The sequence below is a fragment of the Pinus tabuliformis genome, chromosome 7 (assembly GCF_031772625.1).
Source record: "Pinus tabuliformis cultivar Carrire ecotype Pingquan chromosome 7, CPIR1, whole genome shotgun sequence".
Taxonomy (NCBI): Eukaryota; Viridiplantae; Streptophyta; class Pinopsida; order Pinales; family Pinaceae; genus Pinus; species Pinus tabuliformis.
In genome coordinates, this window is record NC_142293.1 from 1,660,500,101 (window position 1) to 1,660,527,737 (window position 27,637).

Sequence of the window (27,637 nt, forward strand, 5' to 3'; positions counted from 1 at the left end):
TACAAATTCTCTTTTGATTGCTAGACGCACATACAGATGTTCTCGGGGACCATTCCCTGTCATTTTGATAACACATTTAGCAGCGAATATCCAGTTTTTTTTGTTATATGTCCCCTTCGCCACTTTCACTTCCAATACGACCATTCCCAAAGAAATTTTGGCCAAATCTTTTGGCATGAGCGCAGACGAAGTACAGCAAGTTAGGAAGACGGAAAACATTATTGGCCATGCAGAAGCCTAATCATTGCTCCCGGGCTTCTTCATGGTCCAGGGTTAAATTTGACAGGTCCCGAATTTCTTTCTTAATGAAAGTTTTATTTTTAAATTGCTTTTCACATCACTTTCTATATTTACTTTTAACAGTTTTATTTAAGTTTTAACAGTTTTATTTAATTAGATATCATTTTTGGGATTCAACTGCGTTAAGTAAATCATTCATGTATGACCATTTCTATGAGAGGTAGTAGTAACTGACTAATTTTTCATGATTTTTGAATAGTTCACCATTTCTACAAGAGGTAGTCGTAACTGACTAATTTCTCATGATTTTTGAATAATTCACTTAGCACTCATTGCATTGGGTGACGCTCACAGGAGTAGGTAGTCGTAGTCGTAACTGACTAATTTCTCATGATTTTTGAATAATTCACTTAACATTCATTGCATCGGGTGACGCTCACAGGAGGACTAATTTCTCATGATTTTTGAATAATTCACTTAGCACTCATTGCATCGAGTGATGCTCACAGGAGTGAAGAAGTTGGATTGAAGCTAGTGAAATGAATCACATAGGGTCAATCATCACTTCCCGAACTTGCACTCGCTAACCAGAACTTCCCGAGAGGTCACCCATCCCAAATCGCCTCTGGCTCAAGTGTGCTTAACTATGGAGTTTTATTTAAGTTTTGTAACTTTTATTTATAATTGCTCTTACATAAAAGAAAAAGAAGCCTGCAAATCCTCAACTAAATACAATTGAATATTGAAGAGATCGAGGTAAAAAACAATCTAAGATTGCCAAAAAACCATTTTTTTTATTTAAAAAAAAAAATAGATTACATTACCCAAATTACCCAAAGTCTTTCTCACACATGATACAACCAAAAACAGACAAAAACATTTACCTAAGAGACTATACTTGACATCTTGTTTCCAAAGTTTGAAGAGGCTAATGAAATATCTATTGCCGATTTGATGCCACAAGACATCTGCTGCCATTATCCTGACTCTTTATATGCAGTGCTATGCTTAGGCCGCCAAAACTATTCTAACTGTCGATTTCATTATCAAAATTGAGATTTCGAAAAATCCCTCAATCGTAAAGAGGCGTAGTAGGGAACAAGCACTACAAAACAAAATAAAGTTAGTGGATACGCATGGTGAAATGCAAAGATCTGACTTGTAACCCAACCACCCAACCGAGAAAATCAAGAATGGAGATTGAGCAAAAGAATATCAATACTTGTGTAAAGGTAGAAGGTGCCTCTTTCATTTTAGAAGTGATATACTCAAATGTTAGACCCATATGTTTAATATATTTCTAAACCCTTCAACAGACTTTTATAAAACTCATTAAATTTTGGGTTACAAAATGTACATAATAGAACGTATAAACTCTTACCATGTGAAGCAAATGTGTTTATGCCCATATTTAGTAGACTGCAAAATATCAAAATGTTACTGAACAATACCAACTTTGTTCCCGGAGTAATGCTTGGTGCAGGGCATGCCATAGCAACAAAACACTGACGATGAAACAACAACAACTGGATATGGATGTGAACAGTGCGTGAATGAATAATAGAGGTCAGCAAGAGGTAACTAATTATTGTTATCAGCTGCAGTAGCAGAAGCCTCAACAATCTCATGTCAACCCATTCAAAACATGCCATGGCCACAGTGGGATATGGTGGGATACTTAGTTTGGCTTTGCTTGTGCAATTTCGACTCCATGTACTTTCCTTCTGCTATAACATTGTCAAACGTAAGAATTTTAGAACTCCAATGTCATAGCTAGTAGCTACTACATGTAGAAGTTATTCCAAATTTGATAAGGCAATTAGGGGAGAGCCAACAGTGCTTCACCGGGTCCACGTCAAGTAGCCTATTCGCCACGCTGGCACTGTCACCTGTGGTATGACACATTGCCACAACAAGCACTGACCTGTTGCGCGTACATAGCCACCGATTTGGAAGGTGGAGTAGGGGCTTAGGGTTTGTAACAACATCTCCTTTGCAACTTTTTTTGTGCTACATTCATTTTTGTTCGAGTCTTGTTCTTGTCTGTTTTCTCTGTCAGGTAGTTGCGCGCCACTACTCCGATGGCGATCACTGCCATAAAGTTCGTCGGTGATGTGTGTAGTGGTTTATAGAGCAATAGAGATGGTTTTGTTGGAGGTTGTTCAGTTGTTTTCGTCCATTTTGACTTGTTTCTTTACTAGGTTTTCTTTCCCGTCTGATCATATGAGCTCGTTATTCATCTATATTTTTCCCTATGGCAGATTTAGCTCAGCTCGGTGTTGAACATGGTCATTTCATGCTCCGAAGGGATTTTTCAAGTTTGTAGGTAAATTTGTGAGCTTGAATTTCACATTTTCTTTGCAGTTTTGGGGATATCTAACCATGTTTGATGCTATTTTACAGGTTGTTGCAATATGAGCTACTGTTTTTGGAGCATCTGGGGTTCCTGTGGCTTTCTGGCATGGAGAAAAAACAACAACTGGGCATAGAAGGTAGGATATTGTCCCACCAACCTGAATACTATGTTTTTTAACACATTTAGCCGAATTGGATTATTGTGCCTTTGTTATGCATGTGTATGTGTTTTTAAACACCTTCACCTATGTGATTTTTGTGGGTGTTGGATAATTTTCTGAAATTTAGCTTTAGCTGTGTGGGTTTTCATTTTTGTGGGTTTTGGGTTGTGGGTTTTGTGTGGGTTTTCAGTTTTGTGGGTTTTGGGTTGTGCGTTTTGTGTGGGTTTTAAATATTGTAGCACTGTTGGCCTTTGTCATATTTCTTAGCTGGTGGTTCTTTCAATTCAATAAGATCTGCCGCCTTAGCCTTTTTGTTTACTAGAGGTTGTGCTTAAACTTAAACCGGAACTGGAATTGCTTATTAATATGCGCAGCCTGACACGCACTTCACTTCGCTGATATTATATGAAGTGAACCACACCTATTTCTTTAGGTCATAAGGGTGGGCAAATTGTGCAACAACTCGACCTGGTTCAATGTCCAACAACCTTGAGTGACATATAAGTAACTGGAGAATGAGTGTTATTATGATAGGTCGGCAAAGTTTTGTGCGGTTTTTCAGTTCTCTGGGGATTTTTGGGTTTTGGGCTTCCTTTATTTAGATACCCCTCTCCCTGTCTCTAGCCCCTCGTGGAATACTAGCTCTAGGCTTTCCCTTAGGTCTCTTTCTAGGATTTTATTGAACGATTCCTATAGCCACTGCCTGTTGCATAGAAGTGATTGCATATGAATGTCAAATGTACTAAGTCCACTCTTTTGATGAATCCAATGACATAATTTGAACTAACCACTGTAACATGTAACCATGAAAGAGGTGGAATGAAGACCATGTTGTTCCGATATTGTATAATGCTAACTGTTGCTCTGTTACTATAAAGTAGTATGAAAATAAGAGTAAGTAGGAAAAAGTGTTGCACTGTCTGATCACTTGATACTGGGAATCAAGAAATTGTGGAAGAGAGAATGTTTCAGCCATGAAAGCACAAACTGTAGTTATGAAATTGCAATGATAATTCTGATTTTTTAATGTTAATGTGATAATTTTTCTATCTCTTATGTTATAGATCCTATTAAACACAATAAGAATGGTCTAGGTAATTATATTTTTCAGTTTTAACCTTTAGAATGAAGAGCCATAGAATGGGGGGAATCTTATGTTTCATTGTGGATTTTGTCAAGAAGCTTTGCATTGTTTAGCCCCACTCTCATGGCTTTACTGTACATTAGATCTACATCAAATTTTCAACAAGTCTGTTAGTGACAATTATCTGAACATTAATGATTATATGCTCGTGCATTTGAGATTTTAAAACGGTGTAAGATTTGTCCTTTGCCTACTTGCCATAATAGAAGCTATGTAAAGTTACACTTATACCTCATATAACATTGCCAAATTATTTGTTCAAGTAAAAATGTTCATGCCCACTTAAACACTTGTTGCTTTAGCTTGTTGAAATGCACATTTCAAGTTCATTCATCACTAGAGCTATTTATCTTGCCTTATCAAAGCAAACCATTTTTGGTATGGCGTGAAATTTCTTTGTTGGAGGGTTGCTTGGTTCATCTCCTTTTATTTAGTGTTTCTTTGGAATACTTCTAGAAGCATTTATTATTTTCTGTCATAATAGTTGGGTCATAATTCCATTTAAGATTTAGGACAAAATGTGATAGATTTCAAGTGAATGGACCATAATTCCATTAAGAGCTACAATGAAGCTTCTACCTATTATTCAACAATGAATATGTTTGTAATGATCCTAATTACAGTGATAATTTCTTATCTTTATATGTGCAGTATATAACCTCTCTTGAAATAGGAACTTTCAATATATAACCTCTCTTGAAAAATTAAAACAAATCTCTTCCGCTGGATAGATATTACAAATAGATATTATAGATCTATTTGTCTCCTTTTGAATCCCCTCATGCTCAGTTTCTTCATGGTTATTAGTATATTCTATTGGTAATTACTTGTTATTTATGTTCACTTCTTTTCCTTATTTATTATGTTGAATTTCATAAAGTAATTACCAAATTAAGTAATTACTACTTCTTTTCTTTTGCAATGTTGTTTCAAACTAGATTCAATTGATCTTTGCTTTCTATTATTTTCTCTTGAATTTACTTTAGTGAAAACAAAGGGATTCTTTTATTTACTTCCTCTGCAAGCAGACAAAGGGATGGTTTCTATTGCATTTCTCAACCACATGATCCTGGGTAGATCTTTCCTTTTGGTCCATAAAGCTGAGGGTCCCCATGGTGGAAAGAGCTACAGTGAAGCTTCTACCTATTATTCAACAATGAATATGCTTGTAATGATCCTAGTTACAGTGATAATTTTTTATCTTTATATATGCAATATATAACCTCTCTTGAAATAGGAATTTTCAATATATAACCTCTCTTGAAATATTAAAACAAATCTCTTCCACTTGATAGATATTACAGATAGATATTATAGATCTCTTTGTCTCTTACTAAATCCCCTCATGCTCAGTTCCTTGATAGTTATTAGTATCTTCTATTGGTAACTACTTATCATCTATGTTCACTTATTTTCCTTCTTTATTATGTAATTACCAAATTAAGTAATTACTACTTCTTTTCCTTTGCAATGTTGTTTCAAACTGTGTACTGAAAAAAAAATGTTGTTTCGAACTAGATTCAATTGATCTTTACTATCTATTATTTTCTCTTGAATTTCCTTTAGTGAGAACAAATGGATTCTTTTGCTTGCTGCCTCTGCGAGTAGAAATAGGGTTGGTTTCTATTGCACTTCTAAACCACATGCTCCTGGGCAGATCTTTCCTTTGAAAATGAAAATGGTCCATAATGTTGAGGGTCCCCATGGTGGAAAGAGCTGCAGTGAAGCTTATATCTATTATTCAACAATGAATATGTTTGTAATGATACTAATTACAGTGATAATTTTTTATTTTTATATGTGCAATATATAACCTATCTTGAAATAGGAACTGTCAATATATAACCTCTCTTGAAATAGGAATTGTCAATATATAACCTCTCTTGAAATATTAAAACAAATATCTTCCACTAGATAGATATTACAGATAGATTTATAGATCCCTTTGTCTCTTGTTGAATCCCCTCATGCTCAGTTTCTCACTGGTTATTAGTATATTCTATTGGTAACTACTTTTGATTCATGTTCACTTTTTTCCTTCATTATTATGTTGGATTTCATCAAGTAATTACCAAAATAAGTGATTATCATGGTCATACTTGTTGTAGTTGGATCTTCACACCAAAGAACAAAAAAAAAAAAAAAAAAAAAAAATCAGATCATAATTCCAATTCAAATTCAATATAGTTTATAGTTTAACTTCTACTATGAAACCAATCAAATTCACATTGCAATGTGGTTACAAAAATTAATTCATGCCACCCTTATGATTGATGACCTCCATTTCTTGCATTGCCCAGAATTGTTGAGTCTCCTTCCTGACCCAAGTATGGTGGACTACCCAAGATTGGTTGATTAGGATGTGCTTGAATGTTACCATATCCTTGACTCCAATTTGCTCCTTGTAGCCATGGAGGGACTTATTAGCCCAAGTATCCACTTGTGTTACTAACCCCGACACTGAGTGCAAGTGTCATATAAACACAGTTAGGATTTAAATCTACACTTGTAGGGGTATATGAGGTGGGCGCAATCCCTGGCTGATAGCAGGGGACTTGGATGTTAATTAGCTCTTGGTATGATGGTGTGTGCAATGAAATGTGGTCCAGCATGTTGGACATCATCTTATTTGCCTCAAACTGGCTTGGACCATAGACTTCCCTACTTGTCACCCGTCCTCTTCTTTCTAACACTTCTTCAACATTTCTTTCCTCCCTCTCTTTCCTTGCCAATTATTTTTAATGTTGCTTGTCTTCTGTTGCTTTTTTTCTTTACATCCTTTCTTTTAATGGAGCTTCTATTGTTGCAATCCTTTCATCTCTCTTGTCCTTGTCCAACTCCTTCTTTCTCTTTTTAGTTTCCTGAATTTCATTTTTTTTATGTTCAGACTCAAACAATAAATTCATATAATCTTTAGATGTGAGCAACTGTAAACTCCTCCCCAAACGAAGACAATCTGCAGTTGAGTGCCTTGATGAGGCCTTCACTCTCTCTACTGGTAGCTTTAGGAATGCACCAAGTATTCTCTAATTTGTTGTCCCATTCTCCCTAGGATCTGACACTTGGCTTTCAGCCTCCCTTACAACTGATTGGCCCCCATTGTTGTCTTCTTCAGGTACTTCATGTTGAACATGATCCTCTTCTAGTAATCCATTGTCCACAACTCTGATGGTTGTGAAGGCATGTCCATGCTTTCCTCATTGGTGGTAGACACATTATATGTGTTTATATTCATCATTTCCTCTACCAACCATGATGGTGGGCTTACCTGGGTTGGCATGCTCAATTTTCGCATTATCATTTGTAATCAAGTTTGCATTTTCATTCGCTTCATCAACTACCACATATGAAATATCACAAGCAGAATTGGCAGTTTGTTCAGTGGGTGTGATAGACTCCATGATATTTATAGTTGATTCATGACTAAATTGTGTCTCAATCACATGTTCATCATCATCGCCACATAAGTGCCATTCATAAAGGTAAATTATACCTTCAGCAGCAACAACATCTTCTTGGGAATTAACATGGTCTTGTAAGTTCTCTGCTTCTTGACCTTCCACATAAAATGCTTGGCTACAACAAGTATCATGTATAGGAGCATCAACATTAAGTGTCCATATACCAGTCCTCCTAAATCCAACCTTGATATTAGAAGGTGTGAGAGCCCTTTTTAATGATTTACTTGCAAGCTTAGCTAGCTCAAACCTCTTTACTTCCACCCCTACATTATTTGCCATCCATGAAGCTCGCTTGACCCTGAAATAATTCTTGAAAGGCCCAAACACGCTAACACAAAGGGGTTGCAATCCGTGAGTGGTATGATTCGGCAATGTTAACAGGTAAATGCCAAAATTGTTGGCCTCCTCAATTGTCTGCGCATCCATGTGGCTTCCATGTCCATCTAAAATTAGTAGGTGTTTGTTTTTAGGCGATACACCACCTGGTATAGATGCAGCAATATGATAAAGCCAATTTAGGAATAGTTCCTTTGTCATCCATGCATGGGGATGTGCTACCATGCATGCACCTGGTTCATAGTTCTGTATATAGTTTTTTAGTTGTGTTTTACCTTTGAATAGGTAAAATACTAGGATTGAAGAAACAATTGCATTAACACAAGAAATAATAGTGATCCACTCCATGCTCTTAGGAAAAATTTTAGGCACATTTCTTCTCCCTCTTTTGGCAATTACCCGCATACCACAATTCCTTCCTACCTGTAAGTCTGTTTCATCACAGTTCCATATATGGTATGGGGCATATGAGTGTTTATCATATGTAGCAGAAAGAGTGTTATAGAAATTGGACACAATTGCAGGGTGTATATTTAAACCCCTGTCTCTGTCGAGGTCCTCAGTTGTACATAGCACAAGGTATGGATGCCTTTTTCTAAATCCACTCCACCATGATTTACCTGGAAACCCATCTTTGAAGGGGTTTGGCCTCCCCTGACAAATTTGAGCTACTGTGGTTAATTTGTATAATATCTAACCCATGTCCTAATTGGGCCATCTCCTTACACCATTCAACCACCTCAGCCTCCTCCTCTTCAGTCATATTTGTAATAGGCCCTCTATGCTTCATATAAGTCAACCCATTTATCTAATAATCAATTCCATGTTTTTTTCTAGAGGCATGGATTGAATGTCCCTTAAACTCAATGTCATCAGTTGCAGCTAGCATTTCTTTCTTTTTCCAGCCTCTGATGGCTTTGATTTTCTTTGTTGAAATTGCACCTTGCACTATGGTTGAAGGCGGCTCTATGGTTGATGGTGGGATAACATGATCTGCCACCAAAGTGTCCTTTTCAATGACATTATTAGGTGCATTGGGAGCATTCACATCACCCCCCATCCTTATCTCATGAACTGGATCGCAATTGGGCCCCTCACCTCCTCCTGTTCCTTGTACGATCTCCAATAGAAACTCTTGGCATGGCTGCAACAACCTGCAAAGTTACCACCAAATTTTGATTTAAAAAAACTGTATTATAAAACAAGGAAATTCATTGGCCTTTGTGATCAATGAGCAACAACATTCAATGCTTCATCTATATATTGTAATTGAATACATCTCGGATCTGAAAATCATTATTGGAAGGGTTTAAACTTCTTTATTTGATTCTTAGATGATTTTTATGAGTTATCAGGAAGAGCTATTCCTTTTTAATTTTGTAACGAATTTGACATAACACAATTTATTCAACCCAACTATTTTTCTGTGTCCTCAAATGATTGTTCTTGGCATTCATTTTATTCCTAGTTGGTAAAAATATGGGTTATTAGGAAGAGCTATTCCTTTTTCTTTTTGTAACCACATAACACAGTTTCTTCAACCCAACTAGCTTTTTGTGTCCTCAAATCATTGTTCTTGTCATTCATTTTGTTCTTGGTATTCATTTTATTCCTAGCTGGTAAAAATATGAGTTATCAAGAAGAGCTATTCCATTTTTTTTTGTAGCAACTTTGACATAACTGAGTTTCTTCAACCCAGCTAACTTTTTGTGTCCTCAAATCATTGTTTTTGGCACTAATTTTGTTCTTTCCATTCATTTTATTCCTAGTAACGGTTAGCATGTTTTTATGTAAGGGTTCTTAGTTGTAGTCTTTTTATGTAGTTATTCCCTTTAAAATTCTAAAAGTCTAATGTGGAGGCATTTGTGTATTACTGTCTCTCCCCTGTGTAGTTTTCCCCTTTCAAATTCTTAGTTCCAGTTCTTTTTGTTCTTTCAAGTCAAAACCTAAGTCAAATACAGGTAAGAGGTTTCTTTCCTTCTTGTTCTTGTTCTTACTTTATCCTAATTATTATGACTAAACTATCACAACTATTACAATTTGGGTTTTCCACACCTAATGGTGCTCTATATGCCTTCAATGTTGCCCCCACTGTGGTGTAATTCAACCTCAAATAATATTTGTTTTGGTTCTATTATGCCTTATCTCTAGTTCTTAGAATCTATTGGCTCAATAGTTGTTAGATGTGTTGCAATGTTTGGTTTTCTTGATACTTATTTTGATTTTAGATTCACCTCAGGCACATATCTTTTCAGTTTTGTCATTCTTCACTCATTGTTATATTGTTGGAGGCATCTGATCTCAAGGAGAATTAATATAGGTAATAAATTATCCTTGTTTTTGACTGCTGAGGGGAAACAACTCACACTGAGTTTTCTATGTGTCAATCAAATTTGATTCTTTACATATTTATGGGTTTGTTGGCAGCATACAACACCTAGGGGACCCCTTTGAGACTCGAAAATTACCAGTCTGAATATAGAGGCGTAGTCGTGGTAAGGCTAGATGGACTGTAATTATTAGGCAGATCCATTGATGCAAAGTTGCATGATAGCACTTTGAAACCTTCACTTTAAGTTTATGCAGGACTTTGACACACCTTAACAGAGATAATATAGCATGTTCTCATAGGTATTACAATTTGGGTTTTCCACACCTAATGGTGCACTATATGCCTTCAATGTTTCCCCCACTGTCATGTAATTCAACCTCAAATAATATTTGGTTTGGTTCTAATATGCCTTATCTATGGTTCTTAGAATATATTGGCTCAATAGTTGTTAGATGTGTTGCAATGTTTGGTTTGCTTGATACTTATTTTGAGTTCAGATTCACCTCAACCACATATCTTTTCAGTTTTGTCATTCTTCACTCATTTTTATATTGTTGGAGGCATCTAATCTCAAAGAGCATTATTATAGGTAAGAAATTATCCTTGTTGTTGACTGCTTAGGGGAAACAAATCACATTGAGTTTTTTGTGTGCCAATCAACTTTGATTCTTTATAGATTTATGGGTTTGTTGGTAGCATACAACACCTAGGGGACCCCATTGAGACTCGAAAATTACCAGTCCAAATAGAGAGGCGTAGTCGTGGTAAGGCTAGATGGACTGTAATTATTAGGCAGGTCCACTTATGCAGATTTGCATGATAGCACTCTAAAACCTTCACTTTAAGTTTATGCATGACTTTGACAGACCTTAATGGAGATAATATTGCATGTTCTCACAGCTATTATAATTTGGGTTTTCCACACCTAATGGTGCAGTATATGCCTTCAATGTTTCCCACACTGTGGTGTAATTCAACCTCAAATAATATTTGGTTTGGTTATATTACGCCTTATCTCTCGTTCTTATAATTTATTGGCTCAATAGTTGTTATATGTGTTGCAATGTTTAGTTTGCTTGATACTTATTTTGATTTTAGATTCACCTCAAGCACATATCTTTTCAGTTTTTTCATTCTTCACTCATTGTTATATTGTTGGAGGCATATGATCTCAACGAGAATTAATATAGGTAAGAAAGTATCCTTCTTGTTGACTGCTTAGGGGAAACAACTCACACTAAGTTTTATGTATGCCAATCAACTTTGATTCTTTACATATTTATGGGTTTGTTGGCAACATACAACACCTAGGGGACCCCCTTGAGACTAGAAAAGAGAATTTATAAACCAGTGGGTCTGTTATTCATTTAGAGCTTCTCTAACCAGACAATGAATCTACCTCACATCAGAATTTTATTTTTGAAAGGATATTCTTTGCTATTATAGTATTCTAATATTGAGTTGCAGGGGGTCAGATTTGAGGTTATAATGGCAATGAAATTGGTTTCTAAATCAGTGGGTATGTTATTCATATAGAAATTATTCTCGATCTTGTGATCTATTTAACAAGTGATGTTGGTTGTAATTGCTTTAGTTTACCCTTGTTTCTCAACAAAAATAACATTATTCATTATTCAACAAAAATGGTAACATGATTCAACAAAAACATACCTGTATGTCTCCAGCAACTAATGAACAGAATGAATGTAACATTGTGCACACACTCTGTTTGTATGTCTCTAGTAACTGATGAATAGAGTGAAGGTAACAATGTGCACACACTTAGTTTGTATGTTTCCAACAACTTTTGAATAGAATGAATGTAATAGTGTCTGAAAATTTTGATTTCATGTCTCCAATAGCTGATAAGTAGAATGAATGTTTGAAATGAAAATGAGTAAGAGTTGATGTTTTATAGTTTTTTCATATATAATTTAATTGGTAGGGAAGATTGGCATGGATTTCCATCTCCCAAATTCAAATGTGTGGCCTGGATTGATTTGTACATTATCAAATGGCTGATAATCTTTGATGGTTGATCCATGTGCTCTCTTTTTTTTAGTTCCTGAATTGAAAAGGCTAGTGTGTTTAATACTTGAATTTAAAGGTTTGGTGTCATTTGTTGCATCCTCTGAACTAATTCCTGAATTGAATGTTGTCATTTATTGTCTTTAATCCTGAATTGAATGTTTTCATTTATTTTCTTCAATAGTTTGAATCGTTAAACACACATGTACATATGGCTAATACACATTTCACCTATTCTTGTGCAAGTATTACTGAGCAATGGGATGTGTTACTCTAGTTGAAATTGGTAGGTGACTGTTGATGGGACAGGTGTACTCCTTAATAGAATTCAATGGAACATTTTGAAGTGCATTTTGACTTATTTTGTAATTTAGAGTTGAAGATATTTTGGATGTTATGTCTTGTCAACCTTTGATGTTAGGGTTTCGTATTTGACACTTGTTGGCCCAATCAATATGTGGGCCCATCTTGGACTAAATTATATAACTTATATAACTTAATATATACTATTTAGTTGCATATTGTTGATGATTTATGAATATTTTTTATGGATGTGTGGGACCAATACGATAACTAGTATTGGTCCTTGCACAACAATAAAAGACCCTTCCCTATCTTGTCATTTTGGGTTTTTGTCCAAAACCTTTTAAACTTGATCAAAGTGGATGAATAATTGAGAGCGTACGAGTCAATAACTCTCTCAACTAACCATTCACGTGGTGAACATTAAAGCATTTGAATAAAATTTATTTAAAAAAATACCACTCTAGATATCCCAATGCTAACCTTATAATTTCAAACTTTCAAATTTCTGATAGGCCTGTCATTTTGACATTTTCTTAAATTATTTGGAGGTCAACTCTCACATCTTTATTATTCCCTGCCACAACAGGGTAATAAGGTATTCAAAAAATATTGATGTTGACATTAATTTTAAATTTACCAAAAATTAAATGAATTTATCTAATGTTTACTTCTTCTTCTTCTTTTTCTAAACATATTTATTTCAATTTTGATTGGTTCTCCTCTTATTTTACAATGATTACATTGTACCACAAAATCTATAATTTATTGTACCATAAAATCTTTTGTTGTACCAATATAATTAATAAAAAACAATAATTTTGTAGTACTGCAGCTTCAACATTTGTAAAGTAGAAACATTGACTCAGTGGACCATATTTCACGAGGAAATTGGATGAGACATTCATGTGGGAAGGCATTAATTCACCATTGCAATGTCAACAAAAATTTATGAGAATGTCGAGCCCTCCTTTTCATTTCATTATTGTTGAAGGCATTATATCGCTTTAGCCTATACTTCAATACCACGCACTGTACAACTTAATGTGATTTATAATCCTCCCCCACTCGTTTATAACGTTAGGTACCTCTCGTGGTTGTTAACAATCTGCTTTCGTTATTATCAGAGTGTCATATCAATGTTGCCAATGTGGCATATTTTAATAGCGTAATTTAGTTAGTAGATGTTTGTGTTTTTGTTCAAAGTTGAATATAGATTTGTTTTAGAATAATAAATTTATATAAATTTTCAAATTTTGGTGTAATTTATATAAAAAAAAATTAAGATATTAAATTTATTTATATATTTTAAATAATAAAAAAATATAATAATTAATTTGTTAGAATACACTTATTCCTATTACAAAATTTACTTCCTATAGGAAGGTCAATGCAATAGATTGTGATCAACGTGATAGGTTATTATCAATGTGGAATATCTCCTTAAGGGGAATTTTTTTTTCTTTAAATTATTATATACTATTTCGCACAAGATTAAATGACATATGGAACATTACTAATAAGTGTGATAAACTTATTTATAAATAATTATACTAAATAAAAAAATTATTTATCTAAGACAAATAAAAACAATTTATAAAATATTATATAGCTCGAAGTTTTATTAAGTTGAGAGGTTTGTTTTACAATCTAGTGTAATGTGTAAGGGTGTTCGTCCTTCATGAAAATTAATCCAGTATAATGTGTAAGGGTGTCTGTCCTTCATCAAAGTTGAAATTTTGTTCATATTAGCCAAAATAAAAATTTTAAAAAATCCAAAAAAACAAAAAAAAAATTAAATAACTATACAAAACATAACATTTAAATAATGTTGGATGTTACATCCGTATTTAAGATGGATCTATGTTGGTCTATTTTAAAGTGAAGTTTCAAAATCCAAATTGCTAATAATCTTCAAGAAAAACCATTAAAATATTTTTTGAAGTTTTGAATAAATAAAATTATTGAATGTATTTATAAAACATTAGACCTACTAAAAGATTTATTATTCCCTACCACAACAGGTTAATAACGTATTCAAAAAATATTGATCTTGACATTAATTTTAAATTTACCAAAAATTAAATGATTTTATCTAATGTTTACTTTTGAAAAAAAAAAATATTTTTTTTTAAATATATTTATTTCAATTTTGATTGGTTCACCTCTTATTTTACAATGACTACATTGTACCACAAAATATATAATTTATTGTACCATAAAATCTTTTAGTGTACCAATATAATTAATAAAAAACAATAATTACAGTACAACTCACGATAAAGCACTAGTGTCACTTCATTCTATATACCAACTTTACAATTAATTTCTATGTTTGCAATTCACAATCAATGAAAATCTCCTGGATGCGGGTGATATTGAAGGACGGTGAGGTGGATGCCAACTGGGTTGGCGTGTGGCGAGTGAACATGGCCTACCGAAGGGCGGCACATTGGTCCAAACATGGCATTAACCATCGCCATAAATTCACCTCAAGCGAGTGCTACCACCATTCTGTTAACTGCCATCAACCTCGGCTTAAGGCAGCCATGAACTCTTGGGAAAATACCACCTCTAGTCCTGCCAATCCTCCACTGCAACCTCGGCCCGTGTAATGCCTCTGCCCTCATGCAGTGGCCCCACCCAGCTCCCACACAACCACTGGGAGATGCTGTAATCTTTATTGCTGTATTGATTTTGGCTCGAGCATCCACTTCACCCATAGCCTAAATTTTCAATTTATTATCCCTTCGGCCCTCATTGCTCATCCCTCTGCTGAATTGCCTGCTAGCTCCACTGTGATGCTGCATCCCATTGTGCCCAATTCTAAAAGAAACTCGCCTTCAATTGTAGCCAACATGGTGAGACATAGGATGTGCAGCCATAAAGGTGGGAACCAAGGGAGCCTAAGTCACTCCCAACGCTCCTTTGCTTCAAAGACCACTTCCTCTCTGGCTGAGCAGAACACTAGTCATTACCCAAATACGCACAGTGGAAGAGGTCGCTTCCACTCGGTGGCCTCTGCTATGCCTCCCAGCAACTTCCCCTCCACTTTCGGCCCATCTCCCAGCAGCACTCCACCCGCTCCTCAGCTGCATTCCCAGAATTCCCAATTCACCTTCCGCTCCGCCCTAAAAAAGCCCCTCATCACTACAACCATCACCATCATCTTTCACAAGGAGAAGCAAAATTCTGAGGCACAAGACTCTGAGGTTAGACGATGACTCAAGGCAACCGAGGAACAAGGAGCAATGGGGCTCTCGAACAACACTGGTGGCGAATGCACCACAGCAGGGAGCAACCAAACCAAAGCCAAGCCGGAACTGGCTTAGATGAGTCTTCAAGGCGTAGAGGAGCAAATCCAGGAGCAGCAAACCAGACGCACAGGGAAGGAAGTAAACAAGGCTTCGCAAATGAACTCGGTAATAGACGAATACTGCTGCATCATCAAGGAAGAACAACCAGATTTGCAGGCTGGTGACACGGAGACTTCGCCGCTAGTAAGTGGCGACATGGACGAGTACAGATGCTTCATCATGGAGGAGCACCTTCTGTCACCGCCAAGTCCCTAGCTGCCACCTCAATGTTCTGTGTTCACTGCCTAGTCTGCCACCTTGCTGCCACTCAACGTGCCATGCGCCTGCCTAGTAGACTACCACATAGCATGCCACGTGTTTGAAGTTCATTGGGACTCTGATTTTTAGTTTCTATTTTCAATGGGTTTTTTTGGGTAAAACTTAAAATTTTAGGCTCTTCAATTGGGTTTACTTTTCCTAGCCTCCTCAGATACAATGACACAAAACTGGATAATTTGTTGGTTTCCCCTGTGTGGGCAGCAAGATAATTTTTTTGAAACACTTTGGTTAAGAACTGGTTTCCCTTCTGGGCAGTTCAAATCTAGTTTTTTTGTTGGTTGATGCCTTTCCTCTGGCATAGATAAGTACAGGCTTCAGCCTCAATGTACGATACTTTTTTTACCTTAATAGAATTAGCATAACTTAGAAACAAAAAAAATAATCAACGAGAATTAAAAAAAGAAATAGATTAACTTTCTGATCTTCTTTTGATTCTTCACCCCTCTAAAAAATTTGTAACTGCTCATTTTCTCTTATGAATGGATTCTGATTTCTTGGAGAAAATGTGTTATGCTGCCTTGTTTTTCTTGAATTCTGCTCAACCTTTAGCTTAGAAATTTCAGCAGCCAATGACTTGATCATCTTGGTCATTTTATCTAATTTAGGCTCTGAAGATGATGTAGAAGAAGTAGATGCCTGATTTCTCTGTCTTCTCCTATTAGCTTGACTTTTGAGCTTTTCTGCAGCCATGATATTAGACTCTACTTCTAGGGCTGCATCCTGCATGTCTGCTAGAGTAGCACATCTCCTTTCTCTCAATAACAGGCAGAAATCAGAGTCAAAAGCATTAGCATAAGTGAGTTTGGAAAAGGTAGGAGTAGGCTTTACCTCAGCTGGTATCTTACTATACATTCAATTGAATCTTTTATTAAAATCAGGTATTGATTCCCCATTTTCCCTCTTCAAGTTACCAAACTCAGTATGGTAGTACAACAAATATTTTTTATCTCCCCATTGCTTCAAAAATGCATCATCTAATGCTTCAATATCTGTTATTGATCTCTCGGGTAATTCTCTAAACCACTTCCTAGCCTCTCCATCAAGGCTCTGGACAAAATCTCTCATCCACACATAGTTTTCACTTATATCTAAATTGTCAGCATAACTGTAAAAAGCTTTTAGGTGCTCTTCTGCTGTTACTCCCTCTGTTCTAGTGAATTTAGGCATATATTTTTGATATTCTCCCATAGGCATTGGATTTAAAGGAACAGGAAAGACTAAAGGTTCATATCTAGCAGCAATAATTATTTCTATCCTCGTAGGTGCTTGCTGTCCTACCATGATTGGAATATTTGGACGAATACTAGCAGATTGAATGGTAGGGAGTAATGTGATGGATGGCAGAGATAAAGGGATGCTTTGGAATTAATCAGGGATTGATTCCCCATTTTCCCTCTTCAAGCTACCAAACTCAGTATGGTAGTACAACAAATATTTTTAGCTCCCCATTGCTTCAAAAAAGCATCATCTAATGCTTCAATATCTGTTATTGATCTCTGGGGTAATTCTCTAAACCACTTCCTAGCCTCTCCATCAAGGCTTTGGAAATGAGCTTTAACTTTCTGATCTTCTTTTGATTCTTCACCCCTCTGAATAATTTGTAACTGCTCATTTGCTTTTCTGAATGGATTATGATTTCTTGGAGCAAATGTGTTCTGCTACCTTGTTTTTCCTAAATTCTGCTCAACCTTTAGCTTCGAAATTTCGGCAACCAATGACTCGATCATCTTGGTCATTTTATCTAATTTAGGCTCTGAATATGATGTAGAAGAAGTAGATGCCTGATTTCTCTATCTTCTCCTGTTAGATTGACTTTTGAGCTTTTCTGCAGTGATGATATTAGACTCTACTTCTAGGGCTGCATCCTGCATGTCTGCTAGAGTAGCACATCTCCTTTCTCTCAATAACAGGTAGACATCAGGGTCAAAAGCAGTGGCATAAGTGAGTTTGGCAGAGGTAGGAGTAGGCTTTACCTCAACTAGTATCTTACTATACATTCGATCGAATCTTTTATTAAAATCAGGTATTGCTTCCCCATTTTCCCTCTTCAAGTTACCAAACTCGGTATGGTAGTACAACAAATCCTTTTTATCTCCCCATTGCTTAAAAAACGCATCATCTAATGCTTCAATATCTGTTTTTGATCTCTAGGGTAATTCTCTAAACCACTTCCTAGCCTCTCCATCAAGGCTCTGGACAAAAACTCTCATCCACACATCATTTTCACTTATATTTAAATTGTCAGCATAACTGTAAAAAGCTTCTAGGTGCTCTTCTGCTATTACTCCCTCTGTTCCAGTGAATTTAGGCATATATTTTTGATATTCTCCCACACCAGCAAATGACTCGATCGTATTGGTCATTTTATCTAATTTAGGCTATGAAGATGATGCAGAAGAAGTAGATGCTTGATTTCTCTGTCTTCTCCTGTCAGCTTGACTTTTGATCTTTTCTGCAGCCATGATATTAGACTCTACTTCTAGGGCTGCATCCTACATGTCTGCTAGAGTAGCACATCTCCTTTCTCTCAATAACAAGCAAAAATCAGAGTCAAAAGCATTGGTATAAGTGAGTTTGGCAGAGGTAGGAGTAGGCTTTACCTCAGCTGGTATCTTACTATACATTCGATTGAATCTTTTATTAAAATCAGGTATTGGATCCCCATTTTCCCTCTTCAAGTTACCAAAATCAGTATGGTAGTACAGCAAATCTTTTTTATCTCCCCATTGCTTCAAAAACGCATCATTTAATTCTTTAATATCTGTTATTGATCTCTGGGGTAATTCTCTAAACCACTTCCTAGCCTCTCCATCAAGGCTCTGGACAAAAACTCTCATCCACACAACATTTTCACTTATATTTAAATTGTTAGCATAACTGTAAAAAGCTTCTAGGTGATCTTCTGCTGTTACTCCCTCTGTTCCAGCGAATTTAGGCATATATTTTTGATATTCTCCCACAGGCATAGGATTTAAAGGAACAGGCAAGACTAAATGTCCATATCTATCAGCAACAATTCTTTCTATCCTCGTAGGTGCTTGATGTCCTGCCATGATTGGAATATTTGTAAGAATACTAGCAGATTGAATGGTAGGGAGTAATGTGATGGATGGCAAAGATAAAGGGATGCTTTGGACTGAATGGGAAGCTTTCTTTGGACTGAGATTCAAACGGGAACTGACTGAACAAGGGGTTGAACTAATCTCTAAAGGAATTTCTTTATCAACAATGCTAATTTCTAAATCTTCGAACTGTAAATCTTCAGCAACAACTTTATCTTTCAGAGATGCATGAGACTTCTTAGGCTTACCCAATCCTGATGCCCCTTTCTATGAAGCTTTCTGAGATTTAACAGTGCTTTCAGCTTCAGGCACTGGTTCAGTTGGAAATTTCTGAGGATTTCTTCGAGTATGTCTCACAAACTGAGCCAGAACTTCAATGTGGAGTCGCCAGATAGATGATTACAACCAGAAACTATGTTCAAACCTTGTCTATCATCAAAGCTTGAAGTTGTGTCATTCTCCCAGGGAAGTTGAGCTTCGATTCTCCTCTCCCCGGCAACAGCACCAATTAATGTTATCACCCCAAGAAACTCTCCTAGGTTGTATATCAAAGATGCTCAAGAACAGTACAAACTCAACAAAATGTTGGATAAATGGTGGATGAATGAAATAAATGCTGCATATTCAAGCCAAATAACCACTTCTACTATGCTTGACCCCAGACATGGGTTAACCCCCCAGACTACAAGGCTTTTAACCACCAATTACTCACAGTTTTAAAGAAAATGTGATGATGGAGAACACTGATCACACTAGCAGATGTACAGGACCCTGTGATGGCTAGCTGCAACCAGTTAAAAGGTATGTAAATCTATTTTCTAACACACAGATAGGATGACAGCTCTCTGGAATTAAAATAACAGAAGCCTGCAAACAAATTCAATGATACATGCTAAATCCTAACACAAAGGTGGGATGACAACCCCTCTAATGCTAAACATTAACAACACATGAATAAATGAAAAACAGGCACAGCCTGGAACAAGAAGAAGAAGCGGACAGTGGGCAATTAATAGCAAAAGAAGCTTGCATTAGCTGAAAATGAAGACCAGACGCTGCAGGTATCACAGCAGTTACAATCTCGATAAGTTGAACCTTACAGCAAAATAACACTCATCAACCTGATTACATCGCTTTTCTGAGTATATATAGAGTTTGTTTATAAAAAATCTCTGCTAGCCTATGCATGGAGGTGTCTTAACTAGCCACCAACCGCATTTACAATTAGATATGGTTTCTGTTGCAAACTGTGCATTTTAATGAACAAAATCGGCCTTTCTGGTACTTAGATTTCCTTCTCTGAGTAAATGTAATGTAATGTGTACAAGGCTCCATGACTGATTAATGAATTCAACTGCTCAAAGTAATACTTTCCTTCCTCGGCCGTGCTGTCTCTTTAATTGTGGTTGCTGAGGATTCAATGCACAGTGTACAGAATGATATCTTCCTTCTTCGCACGCACAAAATAGGCCGAAAACACTCCAAAATACATTAAAAATGGACAAAGAGCCGAGGAAGAATGTTGGTCGTTGGATGGCTCAAACAGACGACAGATATCAGACTGTGCGGGCCATCGGAAGACATATGTGAATGGAAGAGTCTGGGCCATCGGATGATGTGAATGAATGGTGGAGATTCGATCTGAGAGGCTATAAGGTGGGTAGGCGAAAAGGAGGATCGTGGACCATCGGATCAAAATCGGGGAGATCCGACGGCTGACGGGCAGCAAAGATGCGAGCACGTTAATAGTCGGGAGGAGGGTACGACAGCGATAAGTGGTTTCCCCACACTGCTTACCCAGGTTTGGCGATTTACATACAGGGTGGTGCGATTCAGTAATATGACGACGCGTGATAGGTAGGTCAGCGGGGAAAACCACTTTCCCGCGGGCTAACGAACAAGCGTCTTACGGGGTGAGGGCTTGTGAACACCATTGGATGATAAGGCAGGATGATAGTACAGCCGAGAGGAAAGACATGGTTAACACACATATTTGGTTGATATGATAGGTGATGTGACAGGTAAGGGGCCCACCGATAGGTTATGAATTTTATTATATGCGCGGGGTTATGTCACTAAGGCTTAAGTTTAGCTTTGCACCCGGGAATAAACGAATAATAGGTTTAAATGTGATTTAAATGGGTTAACGGGGGTTTTAAAAGGTTTTAAACAAAAAGAAGCCCGGGAGCCCGAAAAAGGGTTTAGGCGGGGTTTTGCGACCAAAACAAGGATAAAGGGTTTTAAAGAGAAAAATGGAAAATGAAAGGGAATGATGAAATGGAGGTAGCGGGGAAAAAAAGTGAGAGACACTGATACCCATTATAAACCATCCTTGAGCCAGCAACCAAGGACCAAACTCATTCCTTCTCCTGGAAAATCAGCAACATGTAGCAGAGCTAACAGGTTTCACCGTGGATATATCTCCATCAAAGTGCCTCAATTAGGAGTACCAATGAAGATTATACCAATGCTCAAGTTTTTGCTTATAGATTGTGAGAAAGGAGTCATATGAGTTAGTTCTACGATGACTGCAATATCTTGGAGTGATAGAATCCATAATGGCGAGTTGTAGGTTCGTATGTGGTTGTGGAGCTTCATCATGGATAAATTGGGTATCAAATGCACTCTAATTAGCACTTATGGCGATCAAGGCGATTCAAGGTTTAGACAATTGCTGAGAAATAAGTAGAGGATAATGTCAATAATCAGTGTAGTGTCCCATCGCTGGAGCAATCAAAAGCTCAACGATGAGTTTCAAGTGATTCCCTCTCGTGGTGAGCTCTGTTTATCGATAAAACACCATTTTAGTTGGGAAATTTGGCGTCTCGCCCTCTCTGGTGCTGAGGTAAAAGTTTCAATTTTCTTTTTTTCAATCTCACAAGAAGTAGGTTCAGTTCAACTAGCTCTATAGCGACATTCCATAGTTCCACTAGTGGAAGGGAAGTGTTATTAAAAGTGGCCATAGAACTGGGAAGACTCACCGAAATGAACTTAATCATTTCATTGAACATAAAGTTATTTAGTCTAGCCGTAGAAACTACAACGACTATTATTATTTTTCAACTACTCTTGCCGACTCCACCACTTGTCGTCGACTAGCCATCATGGGAACATGTGTCGGGCAGCATGATTATTCTAACAAAACTCCCCTTAATCATGACAACCTAAATTTTAAAGTGCCTGCTAGTCTCAATCTCAGCTAAGGCTTACAATAGTACATAAAAAAAAATTGATAAGCAGGCTTTGATATTTTGTTGTTGATTTCACACAACACAACTCTCTTCAGTGGACATGGTGTTGCAAACATTCCTATCCTCCAACACTCCATTGGATATTCTCGCGATCTATGCCACACAAATGTCACTATCTTCATCAGTGGACACTTGGTTACATACACTCTTATCTGCAAACACTCCACTAGATACTCTATGTGCCACACAAGTGTCACGATCGACATATCCTTGATCGACACACCCTTCTTCACAATCGACACAGAATTCTTCAGTCTTCTTTAGTGGACACTCTGTTGCATACAATCCTATCTCCCAACACTCCACTGGATCTATGCCACACAGGCGTCACGGTCGACAAAATCTTCACCAGCAGACACTCGGTTGCAGAGACTCTTATCTTCCAAAACTCCACCGGATCACTTTCTGTGCCACTTAGGCATCACGGTTGACACAATCTTCATCAACAGACACTCCTATCTGCCAACACTCCACTAGATCTATGCCACACAAGCGTCACAGTCGACATAATTTTCATTAGTGGACACTCAGTTGCAGACACTCCTGCTCCACTAGATTAGTCTCTACGACATAGAGGCATCATGGGTAGCACAACCCTCTTCATCGGACACTCCACTGGAAACAACACTCTCCAACAGTGTCAACAATAGGGCACACTCCACTTTCCCTTCATAACTACCGAGCCTTAAACTCTGCACACCATCAAGCTTACAAATTTGTCTATGTTCTCACACACTCTTAGGCTCATCGTTATGCCCTCTTTCAGACAACATTGGACCTCACACATCTCCACAATCTCTTGCAGTGAGTCTAAGCAGAAAAGGTGGCCTTTCAACAATGCTCTTTTTAATAGCGCTCTGTCCCATGGTCTACGCTAGCTCAAGTTTACACCTCCTGTCACGCAAGACTCCAACATTGATCTTCTCCTGCAGTTTCTCTAAAATTTGTGGGGACTTTTGGCGAAAGGGAAAGATTTTTAAGAAGGTTAGGCATTAGTGTCAAAGTAAGAAAGTCACCCCAGTCCAATGTTTGATCCTCGGCCACAACGAAGGTCTTACCATATCCCTGAACATCTCCTGCTTGCAGAGAACTTTTCTGCTTTACTTCTAATGGGAGGTTAAAGAATTCCTGAGCTACTCCCTTTCTCGCATCCAATAAAGAATCAAGAATCCCGTGGTTCACAATCTATAAGAAACCCCATTCTTGGCAGGCATTGGAAAGTCTCCCCATCTATTGCTGCCTCCGATAATATTCTCGACACAGCATGATTTTCTTCATGTTGATAACAGGGATTTCATAGTCATGACAGAAGACTAAGGAAGACACGGGCCTCTCTTCTGGGGCTCTGATGTATTATGGTAGAACAACTTACAGATAGACATTGAGTGCAAGCTCCTGCACACATTCCACTTGCATCGGCTTCTCCATACAGACTATGCTAGCTACTTCTCCAGGAAACTTTGAAAAAAAAATAAAAACACATAGCTCTAGGCATGTGTCAACCTCGACATCCATAAAATAGTGATGAAATCACATCCACCTCCATGTTGAGAGTCATCAGACATTGCTGGAAATGGGCGAGCACCTCCAGATTACTCACAACTATCTTCAAGCTATGCCTCTTGGTCTTCCCTCTCACAGCTGACAAGCAATGATTAAAGGGAAAAAAAATCACGTCCATGATATGGAGATCAGGATGGCATAGCATCAAATTGTAGTTCCTCTCGATGACTCTGTCCAACATGTTCTTCCATCGGCACAACTGCACCCATGCCACTTCTTGATTCTAGACTCAAACGACAAAGTTCATAGGGAATTCAAAGCCCTCGATGCTCCTCAAACATAGGGCCGCTAGGGTTTCTAGATTTTCTAGGAGTCAGAGGCCTCAACAACCCATATTTAGCATCTCGACATCCGTCGCTATCAGCCTTCCTCTATGCGATGTTCTCAAAGCCGCTCCGACCTTCCTCTATGCGGAGTTGTCCAGGTCATTCTTCCATGCTGACTCCAAGCTTTCAGAGCCCTCACGACTCCTCAATGTATTCTTCCTCACAGGGCTCAACTCAATGCACAAAGCTCACATGGATCTGATACTAGTACAGAAAGAGAAACTCGCAAAGAGCTTCATCATTGCATTCACAAACACAGATTTAGTTGGAGTTTCTACAGTGAAATCTGTGGACAGTCATTTATTTTTCACCAACACTCGCCGACTCCTACCAACTGACATTGATGACTCATTGTCCTATAAACAGGACATACGGCTTGTGATTATTATTCTAACACCTCTCATTAATCATGACCTATACTTTAACTTGCCTATTAGTCTAAGTCTCAACTAGGCTTACAACAATGCATTTCAATTTTGCCTTCTATCTAAAGGGTCCATGCTTGTTCATTTGTTGATGCAGTTTCATCTTCACCTTTCTTTCTTTCCTTATGAGCTCCTTCTGCTCTTTTCTTATATACTTAACATCATCAACCTCTTTCGGATTGGGATGCAGGGCAACATCCTAAATAATGAAAACAAGGTAATCCAATTCATGCTCTCCCCACTTTCCATGAGGAGCCTTGTAAAGTATGCGACCAAGTGGCACAAACTGATAGACTAGAACATCATCCACCAAAATGCACTCATCTTCAAACATGAGCGGCATTTGAACAACATCAATGGTTGTATCCTCCAATGTCGCATCCATCTTTGAAGCAGATCCAATCAAATTTCTAACAATTGGGTTCCTAGAGAAGTAAGTTCTTCTCTAAGTGATTTCAGGAACTTGTGGAACAAACAGATCCTGATATTCATGGTCATTAATAAAACCATTATCTTTATCAAATAATTCTTCTCACTCAAAAATACTACCGGAATAAAAAATATTACCCGACCCAAAAATACTTCCAAATGGGCTCTCTAAAAATGCATCATAAAAAAGATCACTATCAAATATTATTCCACCCATTGTACTCTAAGAAGATGAGTAATTTTCTATGCAGCTCTCCACACATAGTGGCTGCTTCTTTAGGCAACTCCTTTGCTCCTCCATGCCTCTTCCAACAATAGTTGACCACACAAATCAGAGTTAAACCCTTTGCTTAATCTTCAATAAGTAGCAGAACAACTATTATGCACCACAACTCCTCACAATTCCATGCCAGCGTTCACGAGCTTCAACGTTGTCTCCAATGAAAAATCAACATGATGGAAATCTCCACACGTCAGTCAATATGCACAAGCTCTTCGTCAAAAGACTTCTTTTACCAAGCTCTTCGTCACACAACTTATTTTAACACAATGAACAATATTCAAGCCTCCGCACTGGGCATCCACTCATTGTAACCCTACAATCAACACACACTCGTGTTCTAGCAGCTCCACTATTGGCTCAGCCACACCCTTTCTCACAAGGATTCACGAGGTAGCCACAATGCGCAACAGCCACACCAGACAATTCAACACATAACAACTAAACCCAAAAACAACTTGCAGTTCACCACTCAAGAACTACGTTGAAGTCTTCAATACAACCCACAACACTCATCACAATGTCCCAAGGTGGGCACCATATGGGTTTAACACCACTTAACCGCTCTTCAAAACAACAGTCTACGATTTTGAATTGTTCCCCAACAAAGCCTCTGTTGCCTTTTCCTTTACTACACAGCTTCCAAACACAACATCCCTTATAGCCCCGAGACCCGGCCTCGACACTAAGATCGCATTCTCATGCGACCATGCCATCTGCCACAGTTGTAATGGTGGTCTCGAAGAAAATTGAGGATCTACCCATGTACCACTTCTTGAACATGGCAGCTACGTTCTCGTTCTCCACCACAGTCTTGGATAACTTGTTTTACTCCTTCCCTTCTGAAATGAAGTTCAATATGGACTTTGAATGTTACAGGTCACACAAAAAGTACGCCTACCTCTCACACACAGTAGGCACAATGGGCGCCACACAATTACACTTAGCACAAGGTCAATGAACAGGGTTCAACGCTCCTCAAAACATCAACCAACACTCAAACAAACATTTGACCATCGCTGAGACAGGGACAGGGACACATCGCATGACACAACTCTGCATCAATAAGTGACATCTTCCCTTTAAACTCAAGCATACATTTCACACACACTGTCTACTCCTCTCAATGGTTAGATTTACCACTCACCAGACTTACATGATGCCTTCAGCTTGTAACTTCACACGGCTCTGGACTCACACGTTCACTGCAATTAAACACTTAGCAAAACAATCAATCTCACGGAGCTATTTACCACTCAGGTCTATCCTGATAGTGAGCTTTGTCTCCTCACATCTCACCTGAGCTCTGATACCATGATAGAAAACTGAAACTCACAAAGAGCTTGATCATTGCATTCACAAACACATAGATTTAGCCAGAGTTTCTACAGTGAAATCTGTCGATAGTCATTTATTTTTCACCAACACTTGCTAACTGCCAGTGACTGACATTGATGACTCATCATCATATAGGCAGGATAGACAACTCATGATTATTATCCAAACAAGGGAAGTGTTATTAAAAGTGGCCAATTTCTTAGCTCTAGGTTTTGTTTTCTTATATTGGCTTGTAACTTTCTTTTGGGATACCTGGTCATTTGGTCAAGCTCCTCTAAGCTTTAGAAAGTCATTCATCTTCGCTCTCTCCTCGGTTGGTCTTCTGTCTATTCTCTGTCCCCACTACCCAAGAGACTCTCTAATTGGCTCAAGTACATCAATGTCTGACTCTTTAGCTTCTACAGCTTGTGAACACTATAGGAAGGATCATGCAACTATTAACTTGGAAATTTATAACATTCATGTCATGATATCTCAACAAAAATCCTCTGACTGTCATACATTGGACATAATTGAAGCGCATCAGCAAAGAATTTTGCACCTGGAGCACTGTCACACATTGGACATAATTGAAACACATCAACCAATAATTTCACACCTGGAGGATGAGGTGGATTCCCTTCATAGCATAATTATGGACCTCAAGCTTCAACAAACCAAACTAGCTAGCCCAACAATGGATCCAATTCGAGAATTTGATTTCAATATACTTGCAGATGTTTCTGAGTAACATTCTGTAAATTTTTGTAATGACTAGCTGCAAATGCTTATGGTTTTTGTTTTAGTTTTGTGGGATATACATCATTAGGAAAATAAGGGTACTCACAACATATGGGTTTTTTTATGTAATTTGGGTATGGGTAGATAGTTGCAAACAAGTATCTCAAATGCCCAAGAAGAGTTTGACAATTGGTGATCGAAATGAATTGAAATTGTGCAAACCAAGAGATCCAAGGTTCAATTCCATG